This window comes from Pongo abelii, chromosome 2 (assembly GCF_028885655.2).
Source record: "Pongo abelii isolate AG06213 chromosome 2, NHGRI_mPonAbe1-v2.0_pri, whole genome shotgun sequence".
Lineage (NCBI taxonomy): Eukaryota > Metazoa > Chordata > Mammalia > Primates > Hominidae > Pongo > Pongo abelii.
This window is the reverse complement of record NC_085928.1, coordinates 187180182-187206286: the sequence shown is the minus strand read 5'-3', so window position 1 is coordinate 187206286 and position 26105 is coordinate 187180182. Positions and strand designations below refer to the sequence as shown.

The window sequence follows — 26105 nt, the reverse complement described above, 5'->3', positions numbered from 1 at the left end:
GCCCGGGGCCCCGAGGCGCCTTCGAGTGCCCGCGGGGCTCGCCTGATTTTTAAAAGAATGCGCCGCACAGCCCAGCCCCCGGTGCCGCCGGAGCGGGCCGGGAGAGAGAGGAGCGCGGCCGCTGGAGCCCCCCCCGCCGCGCCGCCGCCGCCTCCCGGCGTCCGCGGCGCCCCTCCCCCGCCGGCCCCTCCCCCGCGCGCCCGCCCGCCCGCTCGCCCGCCCGCCCGGCGCAGGCCGCTCGGGTTTGTTTTGCTGCGCGGCCGCCGCCGCCGCCGCCGCAGGCCTCGCGAGCTCATTTGTGCCTGGCTGGTCCCCATTCCTCTCTCCCCAGTGTTGAGTGTCTGAGCCGTTGGCTGCTCCGAACCGTTTGGCTCTTTCCCTTAGTAACAGCTTTTACCTTCTGCCTCAATTCCTCTCCCCGCTCGCGCCCTTCCCCCGCGCGCCGCCTCCCCCCGCCGCCGGCCGCGTGCGCCCCCGCCCCTCCCCCCGCGGCGGGAGCACCTCCGCTCGCCACCTGGGGACCCGCGCCGCGCTCCCCGCCCCCGCCCGCCCGGCGCCCATCCCCCGCGCCCTCCGCTCGCTGGGGTTATAATTGCCTCTCACCCCCCGGAGGGGTTATTTTGGGGGTGGTTGGAGGCGGTGGCGGCGGCGGCGAGGAGGGGAATTTCCTTGTGCCTCCATTCCCGGGAGGGGGGAGCGGCGTTGGAGGCCACCGTTTCCAGGTAAGCGCTGGGGGCCGGACCCTGGAGTGGGGGCGGCCGGGGGCCTGGGCGGGGGGCGCGGACCAGAGGCGGCCGGGGGCGCTGGGCCGCGGGGGGATGGGCGCGAGTGGAACATGCATTTTTCAACTTGGCCCTTGGGGGAACTGGGCTTGCGTGGGGGAAGGGAAGGCAAGGAGGGCACTTGGGGCGCCCCCATCCCCCCATTTTCCTCTCTCAGGTTTCTTTGAAATGCTCACGTGCCTGCCCACCCCCCTAGCCTTTCCTGGTCTCGGGGGATCCTCACCCTAATTATGTTGTCCCCGAAAATGTGCACCTCGGCCTTCTCCCCCTCTTCCTCCCTTCGTGCATTTACACCCCCTTTTTGTGCGTGTGTGTTTGAGGGAGGGAGGCTTTCAGGAAAGGATTTGCAGCAAATTGAATCAAGGAGCCATCATGAGGCCGACTCCTTTATAGCCTATTTTTAGCAGAGGAGAAGGAGCTTTTCGGTGCATGCTATTTTGTGAAACCTCGGGCGGCAATGGAAATCTCCCCTCCCCGGGCGCGTCCCCGGCCCGGGCGCGGCGACCCCGGCCGGCGTGCTAGGGGCTGCGGGCGGCTGTTGGGGCCGCGCGTCCGGGGCGGGGGCGCCGGCCGGGGGAGGGGCGCGCGGCAGCCGGGCCTTGCTCCGGGACGTGTTTATTTGTAACTTAGTGCTTTTTATCGTCTTAAGGAGGTATTTGGTGGAGGCTCTTTGAAGTTGGGTTCAGGAGTGTAGAATTGGCAAAGTTATTGCCAGCTTCCTGGTAAGTTTTGGGTGGCACAGAGTCACGTTATTTTCTGACAGTGTAAAGGCCACGTTGTGAGGGTGGTTTCTCGGTAACTTCCTCTTTGCAACCGATTTAATTTTTTGAACAGAAGCAGACTTTTATTAAGTGGAATATTAATCTTAAATGGCAGCTCGAGAGAAGCCATGCATGTGTTAACGTGTTCAGTATTTTTGGAAGTTCTTAATTTGCTGAAACAGGCATCACTTCGCAGTGGCAACCGGGATTAAATTTAGGTTGTGAAAATGGTGTATTTCATGTAAAATTTGGGTTGTGGCTTTTAAAAAATGCTCTCTTTGTTAGGTTATCTAAGTGTCTCTAAGATAATTTGGTGATTACAAATGAGAAATGTTGGAAACTAGTTAAAAATTAGGTGTTCTCAATGTCTGGAGTTTACTTGAAATCTTGGACTGTGCAGGCACCAGGGGTGAAGAGTTTTAGTACCTATGTGATTTATAGTTGACTTAGGAAAGTTTACTATTGACTTTCTTGTTTTCCAAACAGGAACCGTATGCTGATCTTAAACAAGCTTGTTAATAAAATGTGGTGGGTGAAAATGACAGGTTATTTTTAGTCTGAATTTTAAGACTGAATGGTTTCTCCACCCCCCCACCTCATATAATTGGATCTTCTTCCCCCTCCGTTTTTCCTAAAGGCTCCTTCACCAGTTTGGATAATAAGGCCCTCGTGGTGTCTTCATCCACTTACCTGAAACAACTTGGAATAAATAATTTCGATTACACGTTGAAGATACGAGTGACTGTTTGGGTTTTCCAGTGTGATTCATTTTCATTTTTGTTAAAATAAGACCCATGCTACATTGATGTATTTTAGTAATGCCGACTTCCTGGGATTGTATGTTCTCACCATTTTAATAGTTTATAGTCTGGGGAAGTAGGGCACCTTTGTCTCCCTGAAAACATGGTGTGTGTTCGGTGGTATCATGGGAGTTGATGGCAAGCTTCCCAAATTGTTGAGAGTTCTAGAAATAGTTAGCATTTACCTATGGGGGAGGGGCTGCAGGAAGAAAGTATGCCTGAGAGCAGTTAGGCGTGTGATGTGTGATTAGGCTTCTTGCTCTTAAATCCAGGTTTTCTTGTTTGGAATACGATTTTTTTCAACCCGATCCTGCACTGAGATGTATGTAATCACAATCATTAAATTCATAAATAACTACTATTTTTTTGACGTTTGAGTTGTTAGAATCCGATCTACAGGACAAAATACTAAACTGTATGGGGGATGAAAACTATGTGCCTGGGAAAAGTTTTTCTTACTGTTAAGGAACTTAATAAAGTGACATGTTAATGGCATAAAAATTGTTGCAAAGCTCACCGTCAGTTTATAAGACATTTTTCTTTTAACATATACCAGTTTTGGGTATTAATGTGGGAGACACTGGTGGTAAATGGAGTGGCCCCTTGCAGAGATGATGTTTTTGCATTGGTTGCTTCAAAGAATTGTTAAGCATTTTAATAGTTTGTCTAAGAATCTTTTTGATATTTGTATTCTCGACACCTAACTAAAGGTTTTGCATGATTACCATGACACCAGTCTCCCGAAAGAACTAGAGGTAACTGCTTCCTGTGTTCCAGGAGCCTTTCAAGCTAACAGAAGATAATATAAATATAAGGGTTACTGATAAAAGGAAATGTATTAACAGACCTTTTGAACGTCAACTTGTTGATTAAATCTATTAGTGCAGTATATATACAACCTTGTCAGACGAGTAGCTGACAAAGGAATCTCCCTTGTACAACTTGTAGCAGTACTATTATAAAGAATTCCTGACTTGACACATTTTGATGAAGTTGGTTGAAATAATTTGTTGGGTTTGTTCAATTTTTGGTGTCATTTATATAAAAAGAATAGAGAAGAATGTGAATGGTAGGAAGTCAGGGGAGAGGCATGGCAGAAACATTGGCATTCACTAGAACTTGTATTTTTCTAGTGCGTGTGAATTGGACTCATTTCACAAATAACATTTACAGTATAAGTCACTGAAATGCAAAAAAGGAAAGCAGCTAACACGAGACATTTATACTTTGTGCTCAGACATTCTGGTAGTAGAAGAGGGCTAGGACCCTAGAGCTGTGTAGTAAAGAATTGTTGAGTATCGTTCAGTTTAGGTACCACGAAGGTGGTATCTCCTGCTCTACCACCAATAGAAACTTGAAGTTAAAAAGAAAAGACTCTGAGAGAGCTAATGCTGGAGAGATTTGGCTGTTTACCCCTCTGGGACTGGATTCGGTAAGAGTGCAATTAATTGCCCTGTAACCATAGAGCCAGAGGAGAGGGACTAGGTGCTCTGGGCTATGCTCTAGGAGGTGTGACGTGCTTTCTATGCTGTTTATACCCTAGGCTAATCCTATGAGGTAGATAGTGTTGGGCTTTTTTTGTGGATGATGAAACAGAGGTGCAAAGAAGTTAATTCTCTTGTTGAAGGCCACAAAATGATTAAACGAACACTAGGATTCAAACCTGGGTCTGTCTTAGATGACTGAATCTGCGGAATTTTCCCAGCTGTTTTGTTAGTCTTGATCCGTATAGATATCCTTCCAAAAACTTGTGTTTCTAATCAAGTTTATGATCTATAGTTGAGCATCCGTACTAACTGGGTCAAGTGATTGCATGGGTAAATGAAATTGATAGAACTCATATCATTGTGCTGAATTCTCTAGCACCAGTTTAATAAGATGCAGTCTTGCTGGGCGCAGTGGCTCACGCCTGTAATCCCAGCACTTTGGAAGGCCGAGGCGGGCGGATCACGAGGTCAAGAGATTGAGACCATCTTGGCCAACATCGTGAAAATACACAAATTAGCTGGGCGTGGTGGCGGGTACCTGTAGTCCCAGCTACTCGGGAGGCTGAGGCGGGAGAATTGCTTGAACCCAGGAGGTGGAGGTTGCAGTGAGCCAAGATCGCACCATTGCACTCCAGCCTGGGCGATAGAGGGAGACACCCTCTCAAAAACAAACAAACACAAACAATTTGTAAGAAAAATCATTGAAGTCTTTGTGTTGTAGCATAGTGGTTACAGTGATTTCATACTCAGGCTCTGTCCTTTACTAGCTGTGATGTTGGGGTAGTAGCTCCTCATGCGTTTTATTTATTTTTTAAAATTTTATTGTATTTTATTTTTTTGAGACGGAGTTTCGCTCTGTTGCCCAGGCTGGAGTGCAGTGGCGCGATCTTGGCTCACTGCAATCTCCGCCTCCTGGGTTCAAGTGATTCTTCTGCCTGCCTCCCGAGTAGCTGGGATTACAGGTGCCTGCCACCACTCCCGGCTAAGTTTTGTATTTTTAGTAGAGATGGGGTTTCACCATGTTGGCCAGGCTGGTCTTGAACTCCTGACCTCAGGTAACATGCCCGCCTCGGCCCCCCAAAGGGCTGGGATTACAGGCATGAGCCACACTGTGCCTGGCCCTCATGTGTTTTAGTTTCTTCATCTGTGTAAGGGGGCAGTCAACTTCATAGAGTTAAGAAGATTGAGTTAATATGTGTGAGGTACTTAGAACAATGGTTGACATTCTAAGCATCCTGTAAGTGTAAGTTGCTCCTGATAGGTTTGATTTTTGAAGTTTGTTTCTTTGTATTACATTTTATTTGCTTGTTACTTATTTTAGTATGGGCATAATCTCATAGGAAGGATTTGATAGCTCTATTTCCTGAGTAACCCATTCGAAGTAAACTTAGCTTAGTTTTTTTACTCTTAAAGTTGTGGTTTAAGGCTTACATATACCATGAATAATTTACATGATTGGTGTAGGTACGGTGGTGGATCTTTTTTGCATGCCTTTGTTGCTATCCTGTCATCTGGGTTGGACTTCTTAAGCTTACTTGCACCATTTGAAACATTTTTCAACTTTCTTTTTTTTTTTTTGAGATGAAGTCTCACTTTGTCGCCCAGGTTGGAGTGCAGTGGCGCGATCTCCTCTCACTGCAACCTCGCGCCTCCTGGGTTCAAGCGATTCTCCTGCCTCAGCCTCCTAGCTGGGATTATAGGCACGCGCCACCACGCCCAGCTAATTTTTGTAGTTTTAGATGGAGATCACGATGTGGTGTCCATCTCTTGACCTTGTGATCCGCCCGCTTTGGCCTCCCAAAGTGCTGGGATTACAGGCGTGAGCCACCGCACCCATCTTCAACTCTGTTTTTTTTTTAAACAGAGTCTTGCTCTGTCTCCCATGCTGGAGTGCAATGGTGCGATCTCGGCTCACTGCAGCCTCTGCCTCCCGGGTTCAAGTGATTCCCCTACCTCAGCCTCCCAAGTTGCTGGGATTACAGGGGCCTGTCACTTGCCTGGCTAATTTCTTGTATCTTTAGTAGAGATGGGGTTTCACCATGTTGGTCAGACGGGTCTCGAACTCCTGACCGCCCCCCTCGGCCTCCCAAAGTGCTGGGATTACCGGCATGAGCCACCGTGCCAGGCAAACTCTTTAAATACAAAGGGAACTCTTTCAAGGCTTGGGTCCAGCAGAACCTAGGGTCTGCCTTTTAGGCTGTAGTGATTACTTTGGGTAGGTGGTTTTATTTTATTTTTCCTGACCGCCTTTTATCTGTGTATTCTTTTCCGTATTATCAGCTGCTGTCCAGATAGTTGTCCTTGGAAGTTCAGTTCCTCTATGAGCCTTGTCTTATGTTTACTTCCCATTTTTAACCATACTTAATTTAGCACTAGTGTTCACTTTACTAATAGTCAAAATTCTACGTATCAGGACTGTACAGGTGCTTTGACAAGTACTGTGACAGTCTGAGTGCTGATGCCTGAATTTAACAGTGAGAAAATTGAGGCTCAGGTAGTAGGGGACAGAGCAGGAATTTAGGCCGTGTTTGTGTGAATTCTAGGCCAGTGTTGTTACCTAGCAGTCTGTCTTCTCAATGAATGAAATGGTTGTAGGTCTGGATTATTAAGTTTTTATTTGGTTGCCCTGAGCAACCTTTCTTATTCATTTTATCTTCTGTAACTACTGACAGTGTAATTTATTTAAAGTACTGGTTTCATCTTGTCAGTTCCCCTGCTGGAGAACCCATAATGGATTCTCTTTGCCAACTGGATTGAATTTGTATGCTTCAGTCTGGCTTTTAAGAGGGTTCCATTCTACCTATTCAGCTTTATTTCTCACTCTTAGTTGGGATTCTTGCTGGCCTCTCAAATACTGTAAGTTTTTGCCATACTCACTACTTTGCTTTTGTGCATGCTGTTCTTTTCTTTGTCCTTCTTATAGCCTAGTTTCAGTCCCCCTTCTTCCATGAATCCTTTTCTGGCCATCCTGACTCAGGATATTTCTTCTCTGAGATTCCATTGCAGTTAATGAAGATCACAAATCCCGTAACTGTTTATTGTTTTGTTGCCCCAACTACGATGTTACATTTCTTGAAGGGATGGACCTTTTTCCTTCTAGCATTTGGCAGAGTTCTTAATACCATTTTCATGTTAAAATGGATTGTGAGGGCCTGTGTTAAAATGGGAGCAGTGACAGCCCTGTTCCACTGTAATGTGGCAGCATCTTCTTTTTGAGTTAGACCTTAAAGACTGAGGTGTGCTATAGTCGCATTTAACTGTTCATTTAAATCTTAATGCTGCCAGAGTTGCGAAGGAAGAAAAATTTGTTAGTTTCTTAGATGAAAATGGATGGTTTTGGCTGGGCACGGTGGCTCACGCCTGTAATCCCTGCACTTTGGGAGGCCCAGGCGGGTGGATCACCTGAGGTCAGGAGTTTGAGACCAGCCTGGCTAACATGATAAAATGCGTCTCTACTAAAAATACAAAAAATTAGCTGGGAGTGGTGGCGCACGCCTATAATCCTAGCTACTCAGGAGGTTGAGGCAGGAGAATAGCTTGAACCTGGGAGGCGGAGGCTGCAGTGAGCTGAGATTGCTCCACTGCACTCCAGCCTGGGCAACAACAGCATAAACTCTGTCACACACACAAAAAAAGAAAATGGATGGCTTTGCCCTTTTAATTCTGGAATAGTAGCCACAGTATTGGGGGAAAACCTAGTCTAGTTAGGAATTGTGTCACAGTAAGTTGACTTTATCTGGTTATGTATGTTTCAGGTAGTTAGGTATAATGATGCTTGAGATTTTGGACTCTTTTTTTTTTTTTTTTGAGACAGAGTTCCACTCTTGTTGCCCAGGCTGGAGTGCAATGGCACATTCTTGGCTCACTGCAACCTCCGCCCCCTGGGTTCAAGCGATTCTCCTGCCTTAGCCTCCCAAGTAGCTGGGATTACAGGTGCTGGCCACCATGCCCGGCTAATTTTTTTGTAATTTTCGTAGAGATGGGGTTTCACCATGTTGGCTAGGCTGGTCTTGAATTCCTGACTTCAGGTGATCCATGCACCTCGGCCTCCCAAAGTGCTGGGACTAACAGACGTGTACCACCACGCCCAGCTAATTTTTGTATTTTTAGTAGAGATGGGATATCACCTTGTTGGCCAGGCTGGTCTCGAACTCTGGGCCTTGTGATCTGCCCACCTCGGCTTCCCAAAGTGCTGGGATTATAGGCGTGAGCCACCGTACCTGGCCTGAAATTGTTATTTTTTATTTTTATTTTGAGACAAAGACTCATTCTGTTGCCTAAGCTGGAGTGCAGTGGCATGATCTTGGCTCACTGCAATCTCCACCTCCTGGGTTCAAGTGATTCTACTGCCTCAGCCTCCTGAGTAGCTGGGACTACAGGAACGTGCCACCATGCCCAGCTAATTTTTTTGTATTTTTGGTAGAGATAGGGTTTCGTTATGTTGGCCAGGCTGGTCTCGAACCCCTGACCTCGTGATCTACCCGCGTCGGCCTCCCCAAGTGCTGGGATAACAGGCATGAGCCACCACACCCGGCCAAAATTTTTAATATTTATGTATAGAATGTAAGCTTTTCTACATGATTTTGAATCAAACAAAATGAGTTAGATTGAAAGCTCTGCTTTCTGAGAGCTTAGATTTGTAACTCAGAATTAGTGTGGACTGTAAGGGTTGTGCTGAAAGGTTAATACATTTTAGTAACCATAGAGTACCCAGATTCAGGAGATTTATGTGAAATGAATAGGTTTGAGGGATGAGGGAGGAGGAATACCTGTTGAACATTTAAACTGTGAAGTTTGCCACGTATTTTCCCCTTTATTGAAGGTTTCAGGAGGTAGAATTTAAAAAACAGAAAACTTTGGGGAGCAAGGGTCAGAGATGGTCATTCCAGTATCTTAATAGAGTAATTTCTTTTTTTTGACAGAGGTTTGCTCTTGTTGCCCAGGCTGGAGTGCAGTGGCGCAATTTCGGCTCACTGCACCCTCCACCTCCCAGGTTCAAGCAGTTCTCCTGCCTCTAGCTGGGATTACAGGCATGTGCCACCACGCCTAGCTAATTTTGTATTTTTAGTAGAGACGGAGTTTCGCCATGTTGGCCAGGCTGGTTTGAACCTCTGACCTCAGGTGATCCGCCCACCTTGGCCTCCCAAAGTGCTGGTGGGATTACAGGCATGAGCCACTGTGCCTGGACAGTAATTCTTTTTTATATGAAATTGTATTCTCTGGGCTGGGCGCGGCGGCTCATGCCTGTAATCCCAGCACTTTGGGAGGCCGAGGTGGATGGATCACGAGGTCAGGAGTTCGAGACCAGCCTGACCAACATGGTAAAACCCTGTCTCTACTAAAAATACAAAAATTAGCCGGACGTGGTGGCATGTGCCTGTAATCCCAGCTACCTGCTAGCCTGAACCCGGGAGGTGGAGGTTGCCATGAGCTGAGATCGTGCCACTGTATTCCTGCCTGGGCAATAGAGCGAGACTCCATCTCAAAAAAAAAAAAAAAAAAAGGAAATTGTACTCTGGACTCTGAAGCTTTTTTTTTTTTTTTTTAATGTTTAAAAATTTTAATTACCTTAAAATGGTGGATTTTTTTTTTTTTTTAACTTTTTAACAAACTAGGTATCAGTCTATTTGATATCTTCGGTATTTTTTCTGAGATTGGATGTGGAATCAGTAAGTGCTTTTTTTCCCGATACCTTTTGTGTTTCTCTTTTCTTCTCATTGTGTCTTTTTCAGCACAGTGGAGAGCGGGACATTGTAAAGAGACAATCAGTGACTCAGTTTTTGAGTGGATGCTTTTGTTTTTTGTTCTTAGTTTGCATCTGCTTGAATGGGGTAGCATTTTAACATGGGTCTAATATTAAGCAAACAAGTATTTTTAAACCAATTCTTTGTAAAGCCATGGTTACATGAGTAAATCACTTAGCTTCTATAAATGTCTATTAAGGTGATCAGATGAAATGTTACCTGAAGTTCTCTTATTTGTGCAAATACTTGAATTGAATGCGTATTCTCCACACTTCAATTCCTTTATTAAGATTCTAGGATTCTTTTTTTTTTTTTTTTTTTTGAGATGGAGTCTTTCTCTTGTCCAGGCTGGAGTGCAATAGCACAATCTTGGTTCACTGCAACCTCTGCCTCCCGGGTTCAAGCGATTCTCCCTGCCTCAGTCTCCTGAGCAGCTGGGATTACAGGCGCCTGCCACCACACGTGGCTAATTTTTGTATTTTTAGTAGAGATAGGGTTTGGCCAGGTTGGCCAGGTTGGTCTCGAACTCCTGCCTTTTTTTTTTTTTTGAGACAGAGTCTCGCTCTGTTGCCCAGTCTGGAGTACAGTGGCACGATCTCGGCTCATGGCACGCTCCGCCTCCCGGGTTCATGCCATTCTCTTGCCTCAGCCTCCCGAGTAGCTGGGACTACAGGGGCCCACCACCACGCCCGGCTAATTTTTTTGTGTTTTTAGTAGAGATGGGGTTTCACCGTGTTAGCCAGGATGGTCTCGATCTCCTGACCTTGTGATCCGCCCACCTCGGCCTCCCAAAGTGCTGGGATTACAGGCGTGAGCCACCGTGCCCGGCCGAACTCCTGACTTTTAAGTGATCTGCCAGCCTCAGCCTCCCAAAGTGCTGGGATTACAGGCATGAGCCACCGCGCCTGGCCATGATTTCAATTTTATGAGTTTTGAGGGGGATCTACGTGGAAAATTTTTTTAGAGTATTTAAGGACTAAAAATCTACAGCCTTTCATAGAATGATAGTCTGGAAAGTATGTGACATGAGCATAAGCAAACACCTTACCGGATGGGGTATAGTAATAACATATTTTAGTGGTTACCTTCAATTGTGAATAGAACACAGTTTACGGGTTAGGGAGAGATGTTTTATTCTCTTTCTTTAATTTCAACAGGCTAATTGGGAAGAGTGTATACTAATGTTGCTACATTTCTGTTTGATGGCTATCATATGTTATTAACTCACAGTATAAGGCAATTGACTCATCTACTTTGGGTTTCTGAAATAAGGTAATGAGAATAGATAATGAATTTATCTTTTTTTTCTTTTTCTGCAATTACCTTTTTATGGGGTAGAACTTATCAAAAATAAGGATTTTAGGATACGATTTGTAGCTGTAGCAGTGCTCTTTGGCACTCATTCATATAACAATGTAATATACATGCTTAAGATTTTTCCCCTAGTGAAATGATGGGTTTTTTTTAAATTACTGTTCTCTGTCCTCTTTAGTAACTGATATACATTTGTAAAATTATAGGCTGGGGTTAGGAGTGCAGACTGTTATTGTATTGTGTTCTTGTGCAAAAAAAACCCCAGGTGTATCATGGGAATACATCTTTGACCTTGGACTTCCTTGTGTCCTGCTGGCAGAGGTCACTAGTTTTGACACCTGGTGAGAGATGTCTCTGTGTGAATTTTTCCTTTATTTATTTATATTTATTTATTTATTTATTTATTTGAGGCAGGATCTTGCTCTGTCACCTAGGCTGGAGTGCAGTGGTGTGAACATGGCTCACTTTAGCCTCCAACTCCTGGGCTTAAGCAGTCCTCCTACCTCAGCCTCCTGAGTAGGTAGGACTACAGAAGAGCAGCACCATGCCCAGCCAATTTTTTATTTTTAATTTTTTGTAGAGACAGGATCTCACTATGTTGCCCAGGCTGGTCTCGCACTCCTGGGCTCAAGCAGTCCTCCTGCCTCCCAAAGTGTTGGGATTATTGGTGTGAGCTGCTGCACCCAGCCAATGCTGCTTTTGTATATTTATTTAGATTTGGTGTTTGATTTTTTTGTTAATAGATAAAGGATCTTCTCAAAGATACTTTTAAATGAAAAGACAAAGGGTCAGAAAATACTGTTTTTTTTTTGTTTTTTTTTTTTTTGAGACAGTCTCGTTCTGTCACCCAGACTGGAGTGCAATGGCGTTGATCTTGGCTCACGGTGACCTCCGCCTCCTGGGTCCAAGTGATGCTCCTGCCTCAGCATCCTGAGTAGCTGGGATTACAGGCTCATGCCACCATGCTCAGCTAATTTTTTTTGTACTTAAGTAGAAACGGGGTTTCGCCATGTTGGCCAGGCTGGTCTTGAACTCCTGACCTCAAGTGATCCACCCTCCTTGGCCTCCCAAAGTGCTGAAATTACTGACGTGAGCCACTGCCCCTGGCCGGTTGACTGCTATTTTAACTTAAGGGGTAGAAGACTGGAAAGGCGGACACATGTAATACAGTGTGTATGAGTATATGTGTATTTATATATGCTTGTTGTGTGTGCTTAGAGTGACTCTAGAAAGCTGTGGAAGAGACTGAAAACAATGCTGTTGGGGTGGGTAGATTATGTAGTCAGATGTCAGAGAGACTTATTTTCATGTGTAACCTTTTGAACTGTTGATGTTCGTATTACCATTTTGAAAAAAAAATAATTGAAAAATCGCATCTGGTTAAGCTTTTAAAAACTTTATTTCTTTGGATTTGAATAGGATGGTCAAAAGAAGGGGGAAAATGATGTTAATTTCTCCTGTGCTTTTCAGTCAGTTCTTAAAGAGCTGTAACTGTATATTTCTGTAAACACTTATTTTCATTTTTCAGACTTGGTGGCAGAATTAGAGTAGTGGTATGATTAACAAGTGTTGTTTCTGTTTCATGACTGGGTCCTTAGACCAGTGGTGAATCAGTGATGAATTTTTTTAATTTTTTTTGAGCCACAGTCTTGCTCTGTCTCATCCAGGCTGGAGTGCAGTGGTGCGATCGGCTTACTGCAGCCTCTGCCTCCAAGGTTCAAGTGATTCTCCTGTCTCAGCCTCCCGAGTGGCTGGGACTACAGGCGTGTGCCACCATACCTGGCTAATTTTGTATTTTTAGTAGAGACGGGATTTCACCATGTTGGACAAGCTGGTCTTGAACTCCTGACCTAAGGTGATCCACTGGCCTCAGCCTCCCAAAGTGCTGAGATTACAGGTGTGAGCCACTGCATCTGGCCAACTGGTGAATTTTGAATCCTATCCAAGCTTGATACTTAGAAAATAATTTAGTGCAAACTTTAGGAGGTTTTGGTTATCCAGAAATACTACATTTTGTCTTATTTCAAAGGTATTGCTTTGCCAAGGGTTTGGACATTAGGTGAATATTGGGGTTCTCATAGTGGTTGATTTTAATAATTGTAGTATTTGGCACAACGGGATTTGTGGAACTATGGCTTCTGATACTGCACCGATCCTCTCATGACTTACAAACTTAGATGTATGTGTTATTGATGTCACGGTGACAGATATATTAGATTTTAATGCTATTTTTGGTTGCAGTTGGTGTCATTTGTAATTGTGTCACTTGCAGCTTTTCGTTGGCTATTTAGTTTACCAGTAAAGGGGCTTGCCTTCTAGTTGTGCTCATTTTCAACTTCAACTGGAACAACCTCAGAGAAAGGGAGCACCTGTTTTTGTGCACAGAATTCTGCTGCACTGTGACTTTGACACTAGCCTGCCTTTGAGGGCACTGTCGTGGCCCTCTTCTCAGCAGTAACAGGAGACTAGGTAGGAGAGTCTGTCTCATTTTTGGCAGTGAACTCTCGGTATGTTACCGTGGTGAAGAGCTGGTCTCGAGCTCCTGACTTCGGGTGATCCACTTGCCTCGGTCTCCCGAAGTGCTGGGATTACAGGTGTGAGCCACCACGCCCGGACGATTAGATGTTTCAAGAAAAAAAAGAAGATTGTACCTTTCTTAAAAATAAAGTTTTTTGGCTGGGCGCGGTGGCTCATGCCTGTAATCCCAGCACTTTGGAAGGCTGAGGTGGGTGGATCACCTGAGGTCAGGAGTTTGAGAAAAAAATTCGCAAGGTGTGGTGGCGGGCGCCTGTAATCCCAGCTGCGGAGGCTGAGGCAGGAGAATCACTTGAACCCGGGAGGCAGAGGTTGCAGTGAGCCAAGATCGCGCCACTGCACTCCAGCCTGGGTTAAGGAGTGAAACTCTGTCTCAAAAAAATTTTTGCTTTCTGGAGTGGAATCCCTACTTTTCTCCAGGCAACACTGCTCTTGTTGACAACTGACAACTGCTTTATCAGTCACTTCAAATATACATGTTAAATTTTACACAAACGTTAATATGGATTCTCACTAAAAATCCATATGGCACAACATAGGGTATGTATACATGCAGAAATAACTGAAAGGTTATCAGGAACTTATGCACACACGTTTTCTATACTCTTCATTTAAAAACATGCTTTTATAAACCTAAATGAATTTTATTACTTAATTTTATTCAGTGAATTTAGAAAGTACTCGTTCAAAGGAGTATAGAATCGTACTTTTCTACTTTTATGGATTTAGAGTCAGTACTGAGAATGAGAAACATCGACGTTCTGAATGACAGAGCATGGATGAGTTAACATTTATTGGTGCTAATGTCTTTAGGTTGTATTCTGAAGCTGTATGAGGATTCTGAAGTTATGGTGCCTCAATTTTGTAAGGCATACATAAGAAGTAAGATACAAATGATAAGGAATTTTGATTGCTCTTAAAAGTAAATTTAAGAGTTTTGGAGGGAAAATCTGAACAGCTGTGGCTTAGGAACCCTGAATGCTTCTCATAAAGGACAGTACTTAGAAGAATGACCATTATATAACGTTTCTTATATCCCATTAAAGAAGAAGTTTGGATAATTGTTTTAAAAAAATTTACATGCCATAACATGTTGCCTGCATGAAGTTACACTATTTGATTGAAGATTAAGCATTAAGCTTCTTTCCGTGACAGTCTTAAATTAACATCCTTGCCAGTGATGACCACTAGTCATCTGTTTCTAGCAAAGGCCTCTCCTTGATTGAGAGTTATTTGTTGTCTCATCTCACTAGGCAGAGATCCTTCTTGAAGACAGGTGTCTCTCACCCATCTTGACCCTCAGCATCTGGTACAGTGCCTGACACTCTTTAGCCTTTCGCTTGTTGAGTTGAATCCCATGAGGCTCTGACTGAGGTTTAGGTTTGCTAGTACAGTAGACTCTTGTTACTTTTGTGAGTGATTCACATATACAAAACTGGAAAGGAGATACATCCAGTTTCACAAATTAATTGTCCTTCGAACTTACTGTGTTCCTGCTGTCAGAGTTTTCTCCTTTTTTTGAGACAGGATCTTACTCTGTCACCCAGGCTGGAGGGCAGTGGCACGGTCATGGCTCACTGCAGTCCTGACCTCCCCAGGCTCAGGTGGTCGTGTCACCTCAGCCTCTTGAGTATCTGGGACTACTACGCCACCATTCCCGGCTAATTTTTGTGTTGCTTGGTAGAGATGGGGGTCTCCCTATGTTGCCCAGGCTGGTCTTGAACTCCTGGGCTCAAGTGATCCACCTACTGTGGCTTCCCAAACTGCTGGGATTACAATAGGCATGAGCCACCGGGACTGGCTGTGCTGTAAGAATTTTGAGGGTCTGCTTGATAACCTAGCACCCTGCTCTTTGGTTTTTGTCATCTGCAGAATCTTTTTGGCTTGATAACAGCGTAGAACTTGCTAGGAGAAACAAGGAATATACTCAGAATGTGGGTAAAAGATTCAAAGACCTTGGCCTGACCGTAGCAGTTAAACCTGAATTAGGGTGTTATTTGGGCTTGCCCACTTCTTCCTGATATTTATGTACTCTGCAGTCTCTTGAGACCCTTCATCGTGTGTGTGTGTGTGTGTGTGTGTGTGTGTGTGTGTGTGTGTGTGTGGTGTTTTTTGTTTTTTTTTTTTTCCCCTAACTTGAACCCTTACGTTTACCTGATAACTGGCATATGATTCTTGCCTGGCTTTTTTTCTGATTCATGGTCTTGCATACCCAGTCCATACATCTACTGCTGCCCTTCTCTTTGACTGTGGTTTTCCCTCAGAGGTCAAAGGATGTGTACACTCTGTGCCCTTTGTCTCTTTAAACCAGTTGCACAAGTGATTCTGTGGCCCAGATTGGTTCTTTCCGACCTCCTCCTCTCCTGATCTGCTAGCATGGAATCTACCACAATCTAGCATGGGGACATCTTGTGTTTTCTACTGTTGAATGTAGGCTGGCAGAGGCGTTCTTTTTTTTTTTTTTTTTTTTTTTTTAAGACAGAGTCTGGCTGTGTCACTCAGGCTGGAGTGTGGTGGTATGCTCTTGGCTTACTGTAACCTCCACCTCCTGAGTTCAGGTGATTCTCATCCCTCAGCCTCCTGAGTAGCTGGGATTACAGGCGTGTACCACCACGCGTGGCTAATTTTTGTATTACTAGTAGAGATGGGGTTTCACCGTGTTGGCCAGGCTGGTCTGGAACACCTGGCCTCAAGTGATCCACCCACCTTGGCCTCCCAGAGTGCTGAGATTACACCTGTGCCAGTTCAGATTTTCATTTAATGACAATAAGTTGCGACAAGACAGAGTTGGAGAATAGAGGGGGTTTAGAGTTGGAAGAAATGGGAGTAGGTGATGGCAACACCGAGTTGTCAGAGTGAGCTGAGGCAACATCCTCTACTTCTAGCTAACTGATGAAAATATCCAGGATAGCGGGTCTGGGGCCCAGTGCCATGGGTCATGCCTCTAATCCTAGTACTTGGTGGTAAGCTGAGGTGGGTGGATCACCTGAGGTCAGGAGTTCAAGACCAGCCTGACCAACATGGTGAAACCCCCCGTCTCTACTAAAAATACAAAAAATTAGCAGGGCGTGGTGGCTTGTAATCATAGCTACTCCGGAGGCTGAGGCAGGAGAAGCCCTTGAACCCAGGAGGCAGAGGTTGCAGTGAGCTGAGATCACGTCATTGCACTCCAGCCTGGGTGACGAGCAAAACTCCGTCTCAAAAAAAAATTCCAGGGTAATCTGAGATCTTGGTAATCATCTTGGGATGAGGGGTCTTGGTAGATTTGATTCTGTTATCATTTGGAACCTTCCAGAGTAGAGGATGACGCATTTGTCTTTGAGCTACTTTCTAGAAACCAGAATTTACTGTCAGAGAATATAGGATTTTCGGTTTTAAAGCTTTGAACTTAAAATGATTGCAACAATATTTTAGTGATATTCTAAAAAATATTTAAAAATAAAAGTTTTAAAAATTTGTCAGCAGATTAAAAAAACTCGAAGGATAGTAATATTTAAATGAGTAACATTTTCGTTTTCCTCTGAATGTTGTTAAAACAGACAAGGTACTATTAAATGGGGGGGGGGGGAATAAATGTATTATGGGCTTTTCCCTTTTTTACCCTTTGTTTACTTATCTGTAGATTAAAGTAGGTATTTTAATCTTTTGTATCTCTGGGCTCTGTTTCTTGTAGTGCGTATGCTTTTTTTTTTGAGACAGAGTCTTGCTCCGTCGCCAGGCTGGAGTGCAGTGGCGCGATCTCAGCTCACTGCAACCCACGCCTCCCGGGTTCAGGCAGTTCTCCTGCCCCAGCCTCCCAAGTAGCTGGGATTACAGGCATGTGCCACCATGCCTGGCTAACTTTTTGTGTTTTAGTAGAGATAGGGTTTCACCATGTTGGCCAGGATGGTCTCGATCTCCTGACCTCGTGATTGCCTGCCTTGGCCTCCCAAAGTGCTGGGATTACAGGCGTGAGCGACTGTAATGCCACTTACAGGCACCCAGCCTGTAGTGGGTATGTTTTTTAATTTGTTGCTTCTCTACTTGGTTTGTTCCCTTTTTTGTGTCAGATATGCTGGTGAATCTGGCTGCCTTATTTTATCTAGCCTCATTTGCCTTTCTTGCGTTTTCTTCCAGATGATTCATGTGTATTTTGCTAGTAGATACATCGGTTGGTTGGCTCCTTTGTTCTGACAAATCAACATAGAAGTGACTTGTTACAAGTGAAAACTGGTAATGACAGGAACCATAACAGCATACTAATGGTCTTTGATAAATATGGTGAATGCACATGGTAGAATTGAAACGTCTTGGTTTGAAGCCCTCCCAAGAGTAGTTGCAAGTTTGAGGTTGGGTTTAGGAATAACTTCTGCAACCTTTAGCTTCACTCCTAGGAGAAACTTTGGATACATTTTACTTGCCTCTCTTGAGCTTCAGTTCCCGTATTTGCAAAATGCCGTGACTTATCTCTTAAGAATTTAGTTAGAATAAAAGAGATACCATAAGTTAAAAGAATACTTGGTTGTGCTCCAGCGTGTGTCTGTATCCGGAATAGGCTCATATGTAATTGGTAAACAGGAGAATTATGTCAGTACAACAAGGAAATTGCTCTGGTTCATACGTGATTTTCCCCAGCGTATTCATGTTTTGCATCAGGTAACAATAGTCGAGCTCAAAGTACACTAAGAGCTGAATGAAACAAGCCATGGTGGCCACTTGTGAATTCTTCCTGTTGGCCTAGTTTGGCCATGTTTTTAGTCTTTGAAGTTTTTGGAGGGGCTTGTGCGATTCTCCCCCATCTCTTCACAGCCCCAAGTATCTTTTTTTTTTTTTTTTTGAGATGTAGTTTCACTCTTGTTGCCCAGGCTGGAGTGCAATGGCGTGATCTTGGCTCACCGCAATCGCCGCCTCCTGGGTTCAAGCAGTTCTCCTGCCTCTGCCTCCCGAGTAGCTGGGATTACAGGCACCCGCCACCATACCCAGCTAATTTTTGTATTTTTAGTAGAGATGGGGTTTCACCGTGTTAGCCAGGATGGTCTCGATCTCCTCATCTCAGGTGATCCACCAGCCTCGGCCTCCCAAAGTGCTGGGGTTACGGGCGTGAACCACTGTGCCTGGCTGGTAATCAGGTTATAAAAGAAAAGAAACCACAGCAGTTCCATGGGTGAAGAATATTTATACCCTACCCAGTTTGATCCTGGAACCTTTTCCACAATTTGTCTTAAAATATGGTCCCATCTCCTTTATTTTTCCAATCGATGGCTGGATTCCTGTATAATTAGGGCTTCTCCATGTTGGTCAAGCTGGTCTCGAACTCCTGACCTCAGGTGATCTGCCTGCCTTGGCATCCCAAAGTGCTGGAATTACCCGCTTAGTGTGCTTCCTTCACCTGAAAGTTGTATCTTTATTAGGAACTCAATATTAAACATTTTTATTTGTATTTTTATTCACATTGCTTTTGTTAATATTTTGGTTACAAAGTGGCATAGGGATGGTCTTCCTTTTTTTTTCTCATAAAGTGCTTGTTACTTTTAGCATGGGACTGTATAAAGTCAAGTTTTCCAGGAATGCATATATTGTTTTATAGAATGCACAGAAGAAACATTTATACTTATTTTTAAAATCTGGTACTACATTAGATGCCCAGTAAATGTCATTTTCTTCTCTTTCCCATTCCTTCAAGGGTTTTTGATCACACTCAGTATAAAGTTCAAACATCTTAGCCTATGAGGGTCCCTCCTCCCCAACCTCTGCCATGTGATCTGGCCCCTGGCCACCTCACAAACCTTATCTTGTTTCACCTTGTTCACCGTGCCCAGCCATTCCAGCTCCACACCCACTGAACAAGCTTATTCCTGTCTCAGCGTCTTAATTACTTTGTTCTTTGCCTCATACTCTGCCCTGAGATTGTTATATAGCTGATTCTTTTATGTCATTCACTCTCAGTTCCAATGCCAACACCTCAGAGAGGTTACACGGAAATTACTGCCCACCCGCGGCAGTTTTCAGCCATAAGACCCTTACTCTCCACGTTGCAGTTTTGTCTCTCTGAAGTAACTTTGATCATTTTTTTTTTAAAACTTCCCTCCAGAATTTAAACTGCATGAGAACAGGGAGGGGCTCTATTTTATGTGTCATTCTGTCTGCAGCTACCTAGAACAGGACCTAGCAGGTTCGTAATAAATACTTGAGTGGATTGTTGTCTTAGGTATGTTTTCATGATTAGCTGGTAGTCTTAAATTGGTTCATCCTTATAATTAGAATACTGGAAATAATTTATTAAAAGGTCAGCATTTAGGGGAGGGTCAGAAGAGGTTTTACTAAATGTTTGAATTTGGAAGCCCAGGGACATATATGAGTGCCGTACTTAAAGATGGCAATTGAGTCAAATAATAGCAAAAACGGGTAAATGGATAATTGATGGACCAGTCTGAAAATATGCTTTGTACTGATGATAATCATAAATGATAAGTTAATGTTTTATTTTTATTTTTATTTTTTTTGAGATGGAGTCTTGCTCTGTCGCCTAGGCTGGAGTGCAATGGCGCGATCTTGGTTCACTGCAACCTCTGCCTCCTGGGTTCAAGTGATTCTCCTTCTTCAGCCTCCTGAGTAGCTGGGATTATGGGCGTACGCCACCACACCTGGTTAATTTTTGTATTTTTAGTAGAGATGGGGTTTCACCGTGTTGGTCAGGCTGGTCTCGAACTCCTGACCTCGTGATCTGCCTGCTTTGGACTCCCAAAGTGCATGGGTCAGAACTCCTTTAGTTATATGATAGAAACTTCATGCAAACTTTTGGCTTAAGTTAAAAAGGGGATTCATTGGCATTGGCATGTGGAATCCAAAAGTGGACTGATTGGGAAGAGCATTGAGTCAGCTGGGATTTAGGAGCAACCAGAACCAGACCCATTTGGATGCTACCAGTAATCTCTGTCAACAGCCCTGCCATTTTCCTTTTTTAAAAAATTGAGATGGCTTCCCTTTGTTGCCCAAGCTGGAGTAAAGTGGTGCGATCACTGCTCCCTGCAGCCTTGACCTCCTGGGCTCAAGGAATCCTCCAACCCCAGCCTCCTCAGTAGCTGAGACTACAGACGTGTGCCACCATAGCCAGCTAATTTTTTAATTCCTTTTTTGAGACGGAGTTTTTCTTTTGCCCAGGCTGGAGTGCAATGGTGCAATCTTGGCTCACTGCAACCTCTGCCTCCCGTGCTCAAGTGACTTTGCTGCCTCAGCCTCCTGAATAGCTGGGATTACAGGCATGCGCCATCACGCCTGGCTAATTTTTTGTGTTTTTAGTAGAGATGGGGTTTCTCCATGTTGGCTGGGCTGGTCTTGAACTCTTGACCTCAAGTGATTCACCCGCCTCGGCCTCCCAAAGTGCTGGGATTACAGGTGTGAGCCAGCGTGCCCAGCCATAATCAAAGATTTAAATAATATTAGCATTTAAGAAAATTAACCAGTGGCTCACACATGTATTTCCCAGTACTTTGGGAGGCCGAGGTGGGTGGATCACCTGAGGTCAGGAGTTCGAGACCAGCCTGGCCAACATGGAGAAATTCCGTCTCCATTAAAAATACAAAAATTAGCCAGGCACGGTGGCACAAGCCTGTAATCCCAGCTACTCGGGAGGCTGAGGCAGGAGAATCGCTTGAGCCCAGGAGGCGGAGGTGTTGCAGTGAGCCGAGATCGCACCACTGCATTCCAGCCTGGGCGACAGAGCGAGACTCCATCTCAAAAACAAAAAACAAGAAAATTAACAAGTTACATACTCTGAACAACTTATTTTATTTATTTTTTATTTATTTTACTTTTTTTATTTTCCCCCAGATGTCAGTGCTGCAAATTTATTTATTTATTTATTTATTTTAATTATTATTATTTTTTTTAAGAGACAGAGTCTTGCTCTGTCGCCCAGGCTGGAGTGCAGTGGCGCGATCTTGGCTCACTGCAAGCTCTGTCTCCTGGGTTCACCCGCCATTCTCCTGCCTCAGCCTCCTGAGTAGCTGGGACTACAGGCGCCTGCCACCACGCTCGGCTAATTTTTGTATTTTTAGTAGAGATGAGGTTTCACCGTGTTAGTCAGGATGGTCTCGATCTCCTGACCTCGTGATCCGCCTGCCTCGGCCTCACAAAGTGCTAGGATTACAGGCGTGAGCCACCGCGCCCGGCCTGTATAACTTATTATTTTAATGCTTCATCAGGCCACCAAAATAAGTAAATGGGTTGCCATGTAGAATAAGCATTTTGTGACTTAAGAGATTTGTTTCTGGGTTTCAGTTGCTTCATCTTTAACACATTGTGTTGAATGAATCTCTGAGAGGTTTTTTCTGGACCTAATGCTCTTTAACCCTCTGATTGCATATATAATTTAAAAAATTAAGTGTGTTCACCCAAATTACAGGGAGTGTGTACAATACTGATCTCTGCCTGCACTGGTTTTTCTTAAAACATTTACGTTTTCCAGGCACGTTCTCAATTTTGAATACGTTAGTCTGAAAATATTTTTTAGATATCTGAAGAGGAAACTTCTATTTTATTCATTAAACTTGTGAGTTCAGGTGCGTTTGTTACATTCCGTTTCATGGAAGAGAGAATTAAAATAATATCACCAAACACATTTTTGAGAATGATTTTTTTCCTTTAGTATCTTTATTTTCATATTATGATTCCTGAATGTCAAAGCCAGTTCTTCAGCAGCTAAGCTTTTATTTTGTTTTGTCTTAGAAATTGTGTACTAAAACTATGTTAAGTAGTACGATACAATGTTATTCACATTTATAATCTTTTAAATACTAAAATAAGTTTCAGGAGCTGCTTATATTAAGTGCTAATTGAGAACCAGTGTACATTAAAACAAATTTACCATAAAAAATAAGACATGAGAAGAAGGCAGGTATCAGGGAATAAAGATGCCAAGCAGCTTGGTCTTTTCTGGCAAACAGTTTGGTTTATGTCTAGCGTACAGTTTTTAAGTTGGTAAGTGATGAGAAGGAGCTGGAAATTGGTAAGCAGGGCTCATATCATAAAGTGACTTCTTTGCTGTGCCTAAGGACATTCTTCTGACCGTAATAGGAACTAGTGAAGGATTTTTAAACGGAACGGCAGGATTATGTTTCAACCTTGGATGTGTAGTGTGTGAAGGATGAGATGAGGATTTGGGAGGGAAGGGCCTTAGCTCTGGACAGGGGAGAAAGTTGAGCTGGTAGTAGTGTAATAGGTGCGAATGACACCAGTAGTTCTTGGAGTATTGCAAACTAGTTCATGTTTCTGAATTCTGCAAAAAAAGCAATTGGAGATTCATAAGAGAATGGTACTGAAAAGAGCTAAGCATCCGGGTCTCCTTTCTGGCTTGCTGCTGCTCCTCTTTTTCTCGGGAACAGGAGTATGAAGATTGGGAGTTTGTTAGGATGGGGAATTAATTTGCTTCTGAATAGCTAATGGACAAAAGCTAAAGCAGGAGGGTGTGTTATGGGAAGTTGCTATTGAGAATGAGGAATCCTTTGTCATCATAATAACTTTTTTTTTTTTTTTTTGAGACGGAGTCTCGCTCTGTCGCCCAGGCTGGAGTGCAGTGGCACTATCTCAGCTCACTGCAAGCTCTGCCTTCTGGGTTCACGCCATTCTTCTGCCTCAGCCTCCCCAGTAGCTGGGACTACAGGCGCCCGCCACCCCGCCTGGCTAATTTTTTGTGTGTTTTTAGTAGAGACAGGGTTTCACTGGTTAGCCAGGATGGTCTCCATCTCCTGACCTCGTGATCCGCCTGCCTTGGCCTCCGAAAGTGCTGGGATTACAGGCGTGAGCCACCGCACCCAGCCTGTCGTCATAATAACATTAACCAAGGGATAAATAAATTAGATGCTTATTTGAGAATAGTCACGTGAAAAGTTGATTGGTATAAGTAGTTCATGAAGTTGCTAGTGGGTGTAATTTTTGAATTTCGGATTAGTCCGTTTTTCATGTATTTTGACAACATTTCTAAAGATTTTACATTAATATAAAAGTCATTAGAATTTCTTTGATAACATTGGATTGTTAATCTGGATTAAATAATGTATAATTGATTATAATTTAAAAATACTAATTTTTGAAATAATTTTAGACTTACAGAAAGTTGCAAAGATAGTACAAAGTTCCAGTGTACCCTCACTCTGCTTCCTCAGTATTACAGTCTTACCTAACCATGGTGTATTTATCAAACCTAAGAAATTAAGAAATGAACATTGGTGTAATACTAAACTATAGGTTTTATTTCGATTTCTCCAGTTTTTTCCACGAATGTCTTTTTTTCTGTTCCAATAGCCAATCCAGGTTCTCATGTTGCATTTAGTTGTCTCTTTAGTCTTCTCTGACCTGTGACAGTTTCTCAGTCTTTCCACTTTTTCATGACCTGGACAATTTTGAAGAGTACTGGTTTGTCTGATATTTGTAATGATTAGACTGAGGTTATGGGTAGAATACCATAGAGTTGATGTGCCTGTCTTATCACATCATATCAAACAGGGGACACTTATTGGTATATCTTAATCTTGGTGATGTTAATCTTGTCTCTCGGTTAAGGTAATGTGTGCGAAGTTCCTTCGCTCTGAAATTACTGTTTTTCACTTCTCAACCTGCTCATTAGAAGTGAGTCTACTAAATCTAGCCCTCATACAAGGCAAAGGGACGTTAAGTTCTACGTACTAGAGAGAAAAGCATGGAAAATTTGTGGACATATGTTAAAATCACCACGGTAATTAAGAAATATGATATTTTCTTCTGTTTTGTTTTGTTTGAGATGGAGTTTTGCTCTTGTTGCCCAGGCTGGAGTGCAGTGGCACGATCTCGGCTCACTGCAGCCCCCGCCTCCCAGGTTCAAGCAATTCTCCTGCCTCAGACTGCGGAGTAGCTGGGATTACAGGCATGCACTACCACGCCCGGCTAATTTTGTATTTTTTGTTTGTTTGTTTGTTTTTAGTAGATACGAGGTTTCTCCATGTTGGTCAGGCTGGTCTTGAACTCCTGACCTCAGGTGATCCGCCCTTCTTGGCCTCTCAAAGTGCTGGAATTACAGGCGTGAGCCACCGCGCCTGGCCAAAGAAATATGTTAAAACCACTGTGGTAATTAAGAAATACTTTGGAGAGATGCTTTGAGGCTATGCAAATAACATTTTTTTCCTTGAAAGTTTTGTCCAATAATTTTAGCATTCATCAGTGGATCTCGTCTGGAGCAATACTTACTATGGCTTGGCTCGGCTCTTCTCTACTCTTCTCTACTCTACTCTTCTCTTCCCTCCCCTCCCCTCCCTCTCTCTCTCTTTCTCTCTCTCCCTCTCTTTCCTCTCTTTTCTCTCTTTCTTGAGATGAGGGTCTTGCCTTGTCACTCAGGCAGGAGTGCAGTGGTACGATTATGGCTCACTAACCTTCCTCTCCTGGGCTCATGCGATCCTCCTGCCTTGGCCTCCCAAAATGCTGGGATTAGAGGCATGAGCCACTGCATCTGGCCAATGACTGTGGTTTTCTAATGATGTGATTTTTCTAGTTCCCTTATTCCTTTTTACATACATTAATTGGGTTTTTTTTTCCTTTACAGGAGATTTGTTCCTTTTCTCCTGTTTATTTACTTATTTATTCACTCATTCCATGGCTTATGTCAGTGTGGACTTGTGGATATTTTTGTTCTTTGGGTTATAAGGGTCATAATTTTTTTTTTTTTTTTTTTGAGACGGGAGTTTCGCTTTGTCTCCTGAGCTGGAGTGCAGTGGCGTGATCTTGGCTCACTGCAGCCTCTGCCTCCCGGGTTCAAGTGATTCTCCTGTGTCAGCCTCCCAAGTAGTTGGGATTACAGATGTGTGCCACCACGCCCAGCTAAGTTTTTGTATTTTTAGTAGAGACGGGATTTCACCATGTTAGCCAGGATGGTCTCAATCTCCTGACCTATCCGCCTGCCTCAGCCTCCCAAAGTGCTGGGATTACAGGCGTGAGCCACCCCATCTGGCCATTCTTTGGGTTATAATTTAATGTTACCACTACTTGATTTGCTGCTACAGTTGTTCCACCTTTTGCCACTGGCACCTCTTTCAGGCTGGCCTCCTGTGCCCTTTCAACATGCTCTGTCCTTTGATTTTTTTAAGCAGTTTCTTACTTTCTGACGTAACAATTTGCTCCAAACTCATCTGGTATTTTTCTTTTCTAGCCGTAGAGTCAGCCATTTCTCCAAAAAGCCCTGGATTTCTTTTATCGGAATCACAGCAAACTTTTTTTTTTTTTTTTTTTTGAGACAGAGTCTGGCTCTGTCGCCCAGGCTGGAGTGCAGTGGGGCGATCTCGGCTCACTGCAAGCTCAGCCTCCCGGGTTCACGCCATTCTCCTGCCTCAGCCTCAGGAGTAGCTGGGACTACAGGTGCCTGCCACCACACCTGGTTAATTTTTTTTTTGTATTTTTGGTAGAGATGGGGTTTCACTGTGTTAGCCAGGATGGTCTCGATCTCCTGATCCACCCGCCTCAGCCTCCCAAAGTGCTGGGATTACAGGCGTGAGCCACTGCGCCCGGCCAACAGCAAACTTTTATTCTAATTCAGGAGGTAGCGTCTTCATATGGATTTTATGTGTGTATGTATGTATGTATTTATTGAGACGGAGTTTCACTCTTGTTGCTCAGGCTGTAGTGCAATGGTGCGATCTCAGCTCATTGCAACCTCTGCCTCCCGGGTTCAAGCAGTTCT

At 44.1% G+C, this 26105-nt stretch overlaps 1 protein-coding gene across 5 annotated transcripts in view; it reads left to right on the top strand.

Moving 5' to 3' along the window:
- The first annotated feature begins 286 nt into the window (after positions 1 to 286).
- Positions 287 to 26105, top strand: part of TBL1XR1 (TBL1X/Y related 1) — a 177677-nt gene continuing 151858 nt past the window's right edge. For 2 of the 5 annotated variants that reach the window (XM_009239551.4, XM_002814299.6), the window contains exon 1: positions 1354 to 1504. The gene's annotated coding sequence lies outside the window, so the exon portion shown is untranslated. Of the gene's footprint in view, positions 723 to 1353; positions 1505 to 26105 lie in introns of those variants that run through there. The other 3 variants (XM_054553018.2, XM_024244458.3, XM_063722351.1) reach the window with 3 other exon arrangements.